This window comes from Ailuropoda melanoleuca, chromosome 3 (genome assembly GCF_002007445.2).
Source record: "Ailuropoda melanoleuca isolate Jingjing chromosome 3, ASM200744v2, whole genome shotgun sequence".
NCBI classification, from domain to species: domain Eukaryota; kingdom Metazoa; phylum Chordata; class Mammalia; order Carnivora; family Ursidae; genus Ailuropoda; species Ailuropoda melanoleuca.
Window position 1 is genome coordinate 16,899,394 of NC_048220.1, and position 12,553 is coordinate 16,911,946.

Consider the following 12,553-nt stretch of genomic DNA (forward strand, 5'->3'; position numbering starts at 1 on the left):
ATCAATACAATACACAACACAAAACAGTCTCCCTTTGGTTTTGCTGGAGGGCAAATATGAGGGTCTGGGGTGCCAGGTGGGTAACTACTGCTCTTGGAACCTTCCCTTTCTCCTCCCCGGGTTTGCCTGAGAGCCAGCTACCATTTTGGCACCAGAATGAGGTAGCTACTTTTGAGGCATTTAGTATGGACGCAGAGGAATGAATGGTCATGTTCTTTTCTGGGGAGGACGTGTCTTTGTGCTTTCCTGAGAACAAAGGGGAAAATCTAACCGAGTCTGTTGTTTCAATTCTATCTGTTGATGCCGACACTCCTAAAACCAGGCACTCACTTTATCTTGTTTACACAGCGCTCAGCACAGGGCCCACTTAGATGCTTACTAGGTACATGAGGGAGAAACACATGTTCTTTTAATAAAACAGGGATACGCAGAAGGGGAGATGTACAACTTTTTGGGCCGTAAGGATCTGGACACTTGAAAGAGGTTGAATACACTGTGTTTTGCTTTTTATTAAGTCCTGCTTTCAAGGTGACATAAAATAACCGTCCTGTTAGCTAGGGGAGAAAATGCAACCAAAGCTAATCCATGATGACAGTGTGTACGCATGCAAACGAGGCATGCTGATTTCTCTAGCTTCGTCTGTTCATAAATTGGACTGATTTCGTAGATTTACAAACGATGATCACTATGGTAAATTCAATAACAGAATTTTCTGCTTAAATGTAACATTCTCTTCAGTATCTTTTTACAGCCCTTAAGTGGTTTTTGATGTACACGAAACTAAAAGCTTGGAGAATTAAAAATTACGCAAATAATGAAGATGAGTTCCTAGGTGAATTACCCATTACTGTGGAGGTTTTTGGATAGTTTCATTAAAAAGAGTAAAAAGGCCATCTGAAGATACTTGTGTATCTACAAATGATTGTAAAGTCATTCTCTTTATTTCTTTCCAACTCCCATAAGCCTCTTTTATTAGTTTCAAGGAATAAAGCTCCAATCTGCTTCGGTAAACTGCATTATTTTTTAAACTACGGAAACATACGCAGTTTCTCTACATGAACAACGTTCTTTAATGGCAATGCGGTCATTGGGAAGACCATATTAAAAAGGTATACTTTATAGATTTTTCCTCTAGCTCCTCTCCACCTCCTCCTCCTTCATCCTCTTCTTCTTTTTTGAATATTACTAAGACCAAATGCTTTAATTTTTTTTTTAAATTTTAATTAAAAAAATTTTTAACTCCAGTATAGTTAACATACAGTTTCAGGTGTGCAATATAGTGATTCAACATTTCCATATTACTCAGTGCTCATCATGGTGTGTATACCCTTAATCCCCATTAACCATTTCAGCGATCCCGCCCCGCCNTTTGTCTCTTTCTTTCTTTGTTTTGTTTCTTGAATTCCACATAGGAGTGAAATCAGATGGTATTTGTCTTTCTCTGACTGACTTATTTCACTGAGCATTATACTTTCTAGATCCATCCATGTTGTTGCAAGAAGACCTAACACTTTCTAACAAGTGCCTGCATGTAATGAGTACTTAAAAATCTTTGCTGACTTGCTAAATGAATAGATGAATTCACTATCTTGATATCAAATTCTGGATCCGGGTTTAATGTCATGCAACATAGGCTGATACAGACCTCTTAGCAGTACAATCCCTCCTATCTGACTTAACTTCTAAGCAGTCTGATATCCCCTCTGCTACTTAATGGTTGCCTACATTTTATTTTTTCCCTTGAATCTTGAATAATCCTTTTTTTGTGGATTTCTTTTTAATTGAAGTAAGGTCTTGAATAATCCCTTTGTTCATTACCAAACTTGGAATCAGGTGCTCCTACGCACAGGTCATTTAGAAAAATGAATAGGCAGACTACGAATTTGAACTCCACCTAAACATGGCTTGCAAACATCTCTAAAAGAACTTCTAATTTCTCTTCCTACTTGCCCATATGCACGGTCTCCTTAAGGTGACATGGAGGGTGTTATTTAAAAAATGAAAGAACGAATGAATGCATATATGAATAAATGACTAAATGAGTCAATGAAGATACAAAATACTTCAGAGGTAAAGCAATTCCCATTTTTCCATCAATTCAGAACCCTTTGAAAGTGCAGGGAAGGAGGATCTCAGGCTCAAAGCTCTCATCTCCCAAGGCCCATGTTCCTGATTTGCTATGTGAGACAAAAGCATGGTGGTAGCTGCATGTTTCTGGCACCCTGACTTGAAAACAAACGGGCAGATTTCCCCACAGTGATAAAATGGCTGGTTACAGTTGAAATGATACCACTACTTCTGTATTCGGAAACACTATTCGGTAATTGGGTTCTTTTGGGCTCGTGTTGGAATCTACCCATCATGGAACCTGGTTACTATTTGTCACAGTTTACCATGTACACAGGTTGAGGAAGGCTGTCCCTTCTGGTCCTTAATGATATGAAGTAACAAACCCACCAGAAATAGCTACTGTTGTTAAAAAAATTTTTTTGTTGCTATTTCAGAGTCACCTGTAGGGAATGGTTGGGACAGATAGGCAGGCAAAGGTGGCACAAGGGTGAGGGTGTGAGGGTTGGTTTATGTGTCATCTTGACTGGGCCACAGGGTGCCCAGATATTCAGTCAAATATTATTCTGGGTGTTTCTGTGAGAGTATTTTTGGATGAGCTCAACATTTAAACTGATAGACTGAGTAAAGCACGTTGCTCTCTCTAATGTGGGTGGGTCTCATTCAATAAGGTAAAGACCTGATTAAAACAAAAGGCTGACTCTCGCTTGAATGAGAGGGAGTTCCTCCTCCTGAGTTCCTCCTTGCCTCTTCCAAGTCCCCTTGAGCTGGGACTTCAGACTTTTCCTGCCTTCAGATTCTCACTGAAACATTGGCTCTCCTTGGGTCTCAAATCTGTTGGTCTGTGACCTAGAGTTTACATAATTGGCTCTTCTGGATCTCCGGCTTGCCAATTCACCCTGCAGATCTCGAAACCTGTCAGCTTTCATAATCATGTGAGTTAATTCCTTACCATAAATCTCTCTCTCTTATCTATGTATCTATCAACTATTATCTACCTATATATCCATGTATTTGTTATCTATTATCTATGTATCTATTTATCACCTATCTATCCATGTATCCATTTATGTATGTATGTATGTATGTATGTATCTATCTATCTATCTATCAATCAATCTATCCATCATCTCCTATCCCATTGGTTATGCTTCTCTGAAGAACACTGGACGAATACAGCAGGAAACACCAAAGAGCTGATAACCTACATAGTATATATGTACATACATGTATATATAGCTTTAAAATCCATAAAGTAAAACGTAAGCAAATTCCCAGTTATCTTCTTGGTGATGCCCAGGCTACGTAAAAATTAATCCACAATCCTTGATGGCACGTCCAGAGAGTGGGTGACTGGGGTGTGTTGGACAGAGGTGACACAGGCACTCCTCAGCAAGGGCCATGAGCCCTCACGCACACTGAAAAGCAATTTGGTGCTTTCCACCGATAGTCTTAAAATGGTTGTACCTTTCTTTTTAAGCATCATTTTTTAGGATATCATGTTTGAGCCTTTTCTTTAAGGAATCCTTTTTGGGGACATAATCAGAAATGCCAACAGGGACAGATGCATCATTCACACTGCTGTTTTACTCTGTGCCGTGTTCCTTTCAAGCAGCACGGACAGCTGTCCAACAGCCGGGGAAAGGTTAAGTAAATAGACTATACCCATTTAATGGATTATTAGTGCAGCCATCAATAGGACTTTTATAATCAATGTTTACTGGCATGGGAAAATACAACATAAGGCTACGTGAAAAAAAAGGCTATACAAATATTTCTATCTATAATTTCAACTACCAAAGGGAGAAAGATGGTGTATCAATCTGTGAACAGTGGTTCTCTCTAGGTAATAAGCAATCTTATTTTACTTTCATTGTTTATGCTTTTTGTATTTGCTAAAATAAAATATATTTTTATCATATTCGAATAAAAGGATAAACAAATAACTTTTTATAGCCCTTGAGAGGGGAAGCCCATTAAACCACCTGTTCAGGAAACAACCAATAAACACAAAAACCAAAGCAGAGCAAAGCCAACTCAAAACTCAGAAAAGCAATGTCCTCAACATAAATCATCCAAAAGCAACCAAAAGGATTTCCTTTACTCCATAGGTGCAGACATGAGCTTGGAGAGATCCGGGGAAGGAAATTCAACAGTCTCTCTCCAAGGTAGCCTGCTCCAGGAAACAGCTGGTTTAGTGGAAAGACCGCTGGGTCAGACCCCGGAGGCCCTGGGTGCTCTGCCTTGACAGGCATGTGTCAGTAAACAGTGTGCTGTTTACTTTCCCTCCACTTCGGCTCATTCATCAGGAATACCCGAGAACTAAATCAGCCTCAGTGAGAGACTCAGGGTGTTGTCAGAATAAACAGAGGCTGTAAATGCGCAAATACCCCCAAGGTACAGGCACTGCAGCAGTGTAGCCGATGGTCATCAGTGGTCTCCAGCCCCGGGTTCCTGAGGGAACCCTCTAGTGGCCCGTCCTCCCCCACCTTGGCGGCAGCCACAGAGGTCAACAGTGGAGAGACAAAATGACCCAGACGGAATACGCTCTCTTTTTTTTCCCCCACATAAATACAATGTGCCTAAATTAACGTTTGGTTAGCTTGTTTCTTTTTAACCAGAGACATGCCAATTTAGATTAAAAATCCATATACTTAACGTGAGTCATATCCTTGCTAGAGAGGATGAATCTATAAACAGGAGCTATAATGATCAGCCAGACTTTTCTAAAGCATCATTTATCATTCCTGTTTGGAATTTATATGTCCAAATCGCCTGGTCATCAATTGTATATTTAAGCCATGTGGCCTTTTAAGAACTGGTGGATATTTTCACTTGTTTCATAAATGAGTAAACCACAGCAAAGGGATTTTATGAATTTCCCAGCCCCCTAAAGATATAGTAGAACCTGGTAACTCCATCTCTGACCCCAATTTCTGTGCATTGCTCCCACAATTATTATTTAACCCTGATGAAATGCATACGTGACACAAGATGCCCTTAGTCTTTCTGGTTGGGGTGATAAGGAAGACTAGGGAAAGAGGAATAAAAGTGAAAACCCCCTTTCCCCCCCAAAGTTAGAGTTAACAAAGCTGGTGATTTCTCCAGTTATGACAAACATATTTCACGAAAAAACTTCAGAGTTTCCTAAGGCACTGGGCAGGATTGAACGCTTAAGGGGAAAGTACATGATCTTTTGATAAGACTCAAATTTTGAAACAGGGAGAATTCTTGGTATTTAATGCTTGGGCAAGACAGTGTGTAACGGCTACAAGATTTCATGATTAAGTTTTATAATATGCAGTTGCAGTGGTTATCACTGACATTGATGCGTACCTCAGATTTTTTCAATCTGCATTTTACTGACTTAGAGGAGAGCATAATTCTCAGCTCTGTTGGTCTGATTCTATTGAACTTTTCCCCCCCTAAGCTGGGAGTTAATGTGGAGGACAAAAAGGAGAAAATACGAGAAAACTGAAAGCCGAGTCACTTCCCTGAGTATTCCCAGAGTCTCAGGCTGCAGAGGAAACTTCTTTTCATATCTGTGAGTCATCACATATTTTTCTGGGTATCACAACTCATTCACTTCCCTTTTTGTGCAATGATTTAATTTTTCCCCATAGCACTTTAAAACTGTAGGCAAGAAAGTTCTGCGGGCTGTCCTACTGAATTATAGAAAATTAGAATCTGGTTTGAGGGAAATAACTTCACATGTGCATGGCAATGAAGAAAATGTAATAGTTTCAGTTTTTCAGAGGCCAAAAATAAATAATTTTCCTTATTTCTTGCAAACCAGAAAAAAAAATACAGTGATCTCCTTTGCCATTATAATCAGGTGTCTGGGGAGTAGGGGAGAAGTCGAAGACTGTCCTCTCTTTGAATAAAAGTGAATTTTGTGGATATATTAGTCCCTAAAGTTGCAAATGCCTCTTTTTCTTAGGAAAGCTTATGAAGGTTACCAGAGGTTTCCCCTTTTTTTGGATACTGTGTAATGATAACACAGGTACAAATTCCAGTCAGTGTCCAATTCTACAAGAAATGTAACCCTATGCTAGGGTTGGTTATAATGAGTGACTTTCAACTGAAACTCTGTTATTATTAATTTTTCACGGACAACTCCATCCTGTTGGGTAAACGTTCCCTACAGAAAAAGATTAGGACCAGCGTCTCACCCACATAACCTCCTCGCCCCCTGTGTCCTTTCTTTCTCATTTGAAAGGAAGGCTTCCCCAGATGGTATAAACTGTTTGGCCAGGGGGAACAAAAGGTCTCAGGAGTGGCTGAGAAGGAAGAGCCCATACTAGCAGTCCCCTGGCTCCTACCCTGTTTCTTCATTTCTTTCTTATGCCCTAACCTTGCTTTTATCAACCTTGCAGAATGATCAACCTTCAGTATGACTCCTTTTGGAGCATGGTACAGTATTCATAAATAAGAGAAATGCACTTATCTTGGAAGAATTGGAAGACATTCTTGGTGCTTTGAAAATAATTGTTATAATTATAAAGAAAATAGTTGTAATATTAACATCCAGAGATTCTTTTGGACTAAAGGTACTTAAGACCCACATGTGAGAACTGAAAGAAAGGAAATCCAAATACCACCAATTCCTGTAATTTGAGGTAGTTATGTCATATAAATGCTGTGAATGCTGAATTAGCCAATGCTGAACCACTGCTCTTAACAGAAATACAGGGGTGGGTTCCTGCAAGGCTCTGGCCCTAGCATTTTTGTCAACTGATCAATACATAACCTTAATTCATGTGTGTTTCTGTGTAAGGATACTTATTTAATATGTATTGTTGATTCACTAACATTGTATTCAGAGCCCATAATACTATAATGCCTGGATGAAACTTATCTAACACATTTTTTAAAAAATATTTATTTATTTTAGAGAGAGGGTTGGAGGGGCAGCGGACAGAGGGGCAGAGGGAGAGGGAGAGAGAGACTCAGGCAGACTGTGTGCTGAGCAGGGAACCTGATGCGGGGCTTCATCCCACCACCGTGAGATTGGACCTGAGCTGAAACCAAGACTCGGTCCTTCAACCGACTGTGGCACCCAGGCGCCCCCAATACATTTTCTTATGTAAGTTAGATAATGAAAGTTGTCTAAGTTCTATTTTCTCTGTAAGACATATCCTAGCCTTGTGCTTTGGAACACCGGAACGCACATTAGCACTTCTGCCATTTTAAAGAACAAAATCACCCACAAAAAAACCCACAAAAGTACATTGTGAAAAGGACCCTTGTTTACACTATGAGATCTGAAACAGCTGAGCGTCGCCTTGCTCGACACGAACTGGGAAAACATGTGTCAGGTGACTCAAATTTTTTGCCACTCTATGCATGTCTGCAAATGACCCTGAAAGCGCTCCAAGTATTGATTTTTGGGTTACAAATAAGTTTTAGCAAGTAGATGAATTCTCAAATATGGAATCTGGGAATAATAACGATTGAGTGTAGAAATTCTACCCCTTATCCGTTAGCAGATTACGCTTTATCTCCCTTTCTCCTTACCACTGATACAACCTCAATTAAAGTGATCTTTCAAGCTAAACAGTGGAAAAAATATATATATATTTGCCAGATGGCCATTCTCATTGTAGTGGAGCTGTGCGTTAGTTCTTTGCTTATTGTTTTTGTTTTCTTAAAGTAAATCACCGTGAGAAGCTTTGATTTTCAAAAACTGACGAGCGTCGCTATGAGTGGTGGAAAATATAAAATAACCGGTCCATAAAATTTCCTCCAATTCTCTGTTTTAGAAAGAAAACCAAGCTTTGGGACTGAGTTATCACTGAACAGATACAGGAGTTAATTTTTATAATTTGGGTGAAACTACCATTAGTGCATCACAACCGACTCTGGTTCAGAAGTGTCACGTTGAGAATTTTGTAGGAAAATGCTGAACAATTACTAAGTACTCTGGAAACGGAGCGATCCTGAACTGAAAGTGTGAAAAATGAGGCCTCTGTCCTCTTAAGCCCCTTTGTGCTGAGCTGCGTTTCCAGGTTTCCTCACACGGCAGGTAAGATTAGAAGTTCAAACCCATTTTTTAAAAAGTTGTTGCCTTCTCTAAACTGTGGAGAAAAACGTTGACACAATCCACCCAACAGGGAGATGCAATAAATAGGAAAAAGAAAAAAAAAAAACCAGGTGGGAAAATTCACACTTGGTAGAAACAGTTTTCAGAATTGTGCCTGGGTTTTCAAAACTTAAGCCAAAGCATGTGTTAATACGTGATAATAATGTCCCACAGAATAGAATCTGAATAAGGGAGGGGGGACCGACTTGCGTCTGCGTGCAGGATAACATTAAAGTAAGATTCTGGCAGAGTCACCGTTTGTATTTGGGGCCTGGCCCCAGGAAAGCACAGGCCTTCATTTGTTTGTGGGTTCGCTGGTGAGAGCTTCAGGGAAGCGCCTGGGTGCCCTTCTGCCAGCAGTCACACAGATCTCATCGCCACTGTTGTTTGCCCCCAGCCTGTAGAAGAGGCCTGGAGGGACATGAGAGTTAAGTCTTGGAAGGGCTAAGCATGCAGCGAAATGGTATCTTGTAACAATGAACAGATCATGTAAGCTGATCTTCTAAACAGCTCTGTGCAATGTCGGCCATCACTGCTGGCTTACAGACTCATGGCGCTCGTGCTGGGGCTCCTGGTGGCTCAGTCGGTTGAACGGCCAACTCTTAGTTTCGGCTCAGGTCCTGATCTCAGGGTTGTGAGATCGAGCTCCATGTCGGGGAGTCTGCTTAGGATTCTCTCTCTCCTTCTCCTTTTGCCCCCCCCGCCCCCCGCCACCACCCAGCTCTCTTTCTTTCTCTCTCCCCCTCCCTCAAATAAATAAATAAATAAATAAAATCTTTTTAAAAAAGTACATTAAAGAAAAGAAAAAGAGAAACACAGTGATATTTGAGACTCAAGGTTACAGTCTTTCTGCCTTGTATTAGTTACCTAAAATTAACTTCATACCCCCCATGACAGCGATCTTAGAGACTGAAACGATGTCTTCTTCAGCATTTTGAGCTCTCTGATCACATTGTGGCTTTTAAAAACTGGCATCTGTCTCCACCATTTCCTGTGTGCTTTGAGAAGCAGTAAAAACCTTGAATCTCAACAAGACCATGGGAGCATTTACTGATAAGGCCTTAACTTTTCGGGGATCTACTAGTTATTTTAGGCCAGGAGTGAGTATTACCTTTTCTGTAATGGGCCAGATAGTAAATATTTTAGGCTTTGCGGGTCATATGATCTCTGTTACAAAGACTCAACTCTGTCATTATAGCATGAAATGGCCAGAGACAATATTAAATGCATAGCCTCGCTATGAAAAACTTTAAATAAAACTTTATTCATGGAAAATGATATTTGAATTTCATGTAATTTTCACGTCACAAAATATTAGTCTTTGTTTTCCTTTGAACATAAATTTTTAAAAATGTTTTCTATTATATTATGTTAGTCACCATACAGTACATCCCCGGATTCTGATGCAAAGTTCGATGCTTCATTAGTTGCGTGTAACACCCAGTGCACCATGCAATACGTGCCCTCCTTACTACCCATCACCAGTCTATCCCATTCCCCCACCCCCTGCCCTCTGAAGTCTTCAGTTTGCTTCTCATAGTCTATAGTCTCTCATGTTTCATTCCCCCTTCTGATTACCCCCCCTTCTTTATCCCTTTCTTCCCCTACCGATCTTCCTAGTTCTTATGTTTCATAGATGTGAGAAATCATATGATAATTGTAACATAAATTTTAAGAATGTTAAAGACCAGGGGCGCCTGTGTAGTGCAGTCGTTAAGCGTCTGCCTTCGGCTCAGGGCGTGATCCCGGCGTTCTGCTCCTCTGCTGGGAGCCTGCTTCTTCCTCTCCCACTCCCCCTGCTTGTGTTCCCTCTCTCACTGGCTGTCTCTCTGTCAAGTAAATAAAATAAAATAAAATAAAGAATGTAAAGACGATTCTCCTGGTTCAAAAGTAAACATAGGTCCTTCCCGAAAGGGGTTTACCATCTAAAATGATGACTTATAGGGGCGCCTGGGTGGCTCAGTCAGTTAAGCATCTGCCTTCAGCTCAGGTCATGATCTCTGGGTTCTGAGATCGAGCCCTGCATTGTGCTCTCTGCTCAGCAGGGAGTCTGCTTCTCTCTCTCTCCCTCTGCCCCTCTCCACTATTTTTTTTCTCTCTCTCTCTCAAATAAATAAAATCTTAAAAAAAAATAAAGTGATGACTGTAGACACAGACATACAAATAAAACACAGAGAAATAACTATGTACCACACAGGGTAAGAAAATGGTACAGGATAAGTCATTTATATTAGATGACATTGAGTGACTCTACAATTTCCTCATGATTGTATTTTGCAAAGCATGTTTTGGGCCACATGAAGCCACTGGTGAGTCTATATGGAGAAGGCAAATCCTCAGAGGTTTCTATGAGAGAAGTCCAAGTGGTCATTGGCTTTCATTTTAACTCTATGACCATCTCAAGACTTTTTTTTTTTTTTTTTTTACATTTTGCAACTTCCTCAGAAACACGCCGACCTCGGTGGCTGGGTAGCACCATATCTCTACTTGTACTAACAGCACCGCACTATTGCAAGGTTTTCTTTCCCTATGATATACAACAATAAAGGATGAGAGAGTACCTCATTGTCTTTGAAAACGTTGAAAAAAACCCATTGTAATGAAAGATAGAAAAATAATACTGAGCGTGCCCCATAGAACAAGCATTGCTGCAAGCATCTGGCGTGTATTATCTAATTTAATCTTCCTAACAATCCTCTGAAGGTGGGACTATTTAAAAAAAGAAATGAGTAGTGGGTCGCCTGGCTGGCTCAGTCAGTTAAGCATCTGCCTTTGGCTCAGGTCATGATTCTGGGGTCCTGGGATTGAGCCCCACGTCGGGATCCCTGCCCAGTGGGAAGCCTACTTCTTCCTCTCCCCCGCCCATTCTCACACTCTCTCTCATGAATGAATAAAAAAATCTTAAGAAAAAATGAGACGTAGTTGCAGGAAGCAATGACACAAAACGTTTCCAGGGCCAACATCACACAGTGACATGGTATAACAGAATCTGAACCCAGGTATCAGATTCTTCAAGCCCGGTTCTTAAGTGCTCACAATCCCACCTCCCAATGTCTCTGTCACTCACTTGGTGTTCCTTTCCCAAGATACCGTGTCATGCGTGTGCTGGCCTGCGTGCATGCCTGGGTAGTCCTCGCCCTTCTCTGCACCATCACCTTCCCTGTTCCAATCCCTGCATTTGCCCAAATGTCTACTTTCCCACTACGAGCAGGGATGGTGCTATGAGAAGCCACCCTGGACAGTAAGGGGCTGTGGGGCTAAAACTCAAGAGACCTTTGTTCTGGCCCAGGTGTGAACCATGCGATCCTGTGTGGATCCCTGCCCCTCTGGGGAGAGAGTTTCTTCATCTACTACCTAACACTTCTCCGTGAAAACAAGCACACGACACAGCGTGTGTGGAGATATTGGGTGGTGTGTAAGGAAGCGGTGAGTGTTGGTTATTGTTTTCATTATGCCCGGCCTCTATCCAGTCCTCTCTCCCAGCCCTTCCTTGCTCATTGAGGAGAAGCAACGCAGGTCACTATTCTAGTATTTCCCAGAACACCACTGCCTTCCGTTGCCTGCCCTGCTTCTGAGTCACTGAGGAGGTAGTATAAGGTTCCTGCCTTCCCCCGGGTCAGAGAGGATGAGTCAAACATCCACTGGAGCCAGCGTGTATCGTCCCATTGATGCCTTTCCAAGTCCACACTCAGCGAAGCCATGTGGATGGCTTGAAACTGGCAAGGGTGCAAGTATTTATCCCATAGAAATAAGCAAATGCGAACTCACACCTCCCTCCTCCTTTCCCCAGAGAGCTGGTTGCTGAACATTTACCAGCACACCACTGGCTCGAGGGGAATCTCTACCAGGACTGAGGAACATACAGAGTGGTCTGGAAGCATACAGAGAGGCGCTCACTGTCGCTGTGGGGGGTGGGCACAGGCAACCAGAGAAGGTGTCCCAGAGGAAGCGAGGCTTCAGCTCAGACCTAGGCAAGGTCTAAATGAGAGCAGCGAACCAGGCAAAGGGAAGGGAGAAGAGAGGTCCAGGAAGTCCTAGAGTGTTAGCAGAGCTGAAGGAAGTTCCTTCCGGCTGTAGTGCAAAGGGACGGGGGAGGAAACGAACAAAATGAAGCTGTAGAGGTGAAGAGGTTCAGCTTGACCCCGAGGGCAATGAGTGGCTACCAGTGGGTTGGAGCAGGTGGATCAAGGTTATGAGTGGGTTCAGAGTCAGAGCGAGAGCGTCTGAATTCTGGCTCTCCCAGCTGGGCACCTTAAGCTTCTTACCTCAGCTGAGCCTCATCTGAGCCAAGAAGGTAATTCTAGTGCTCAGACCTCCTGGTGAGGTTTGTGAAGCTGCAAGGAAAGGGCTCGGCTCCTCAGAGCTGCGGGGCAGACATTCAGGCAGAGACCAAGCAACCACGGG

General features: G+C 42.0%; 1 protein-coding gene across 1 annotated transcript in view; it reads right to left on the reverse strand.

The window, feature by feature from the left end:
- The window catches only part of MARCHF3 (membrane associated ring-CH-type finger 3), a 136,363-nt gene that overhangs the window by 51,838 nt on the left and 71,972 nt on the right, over positions 1 to 12,553 (reverse strand). The window lies entirely within an intron of this gene.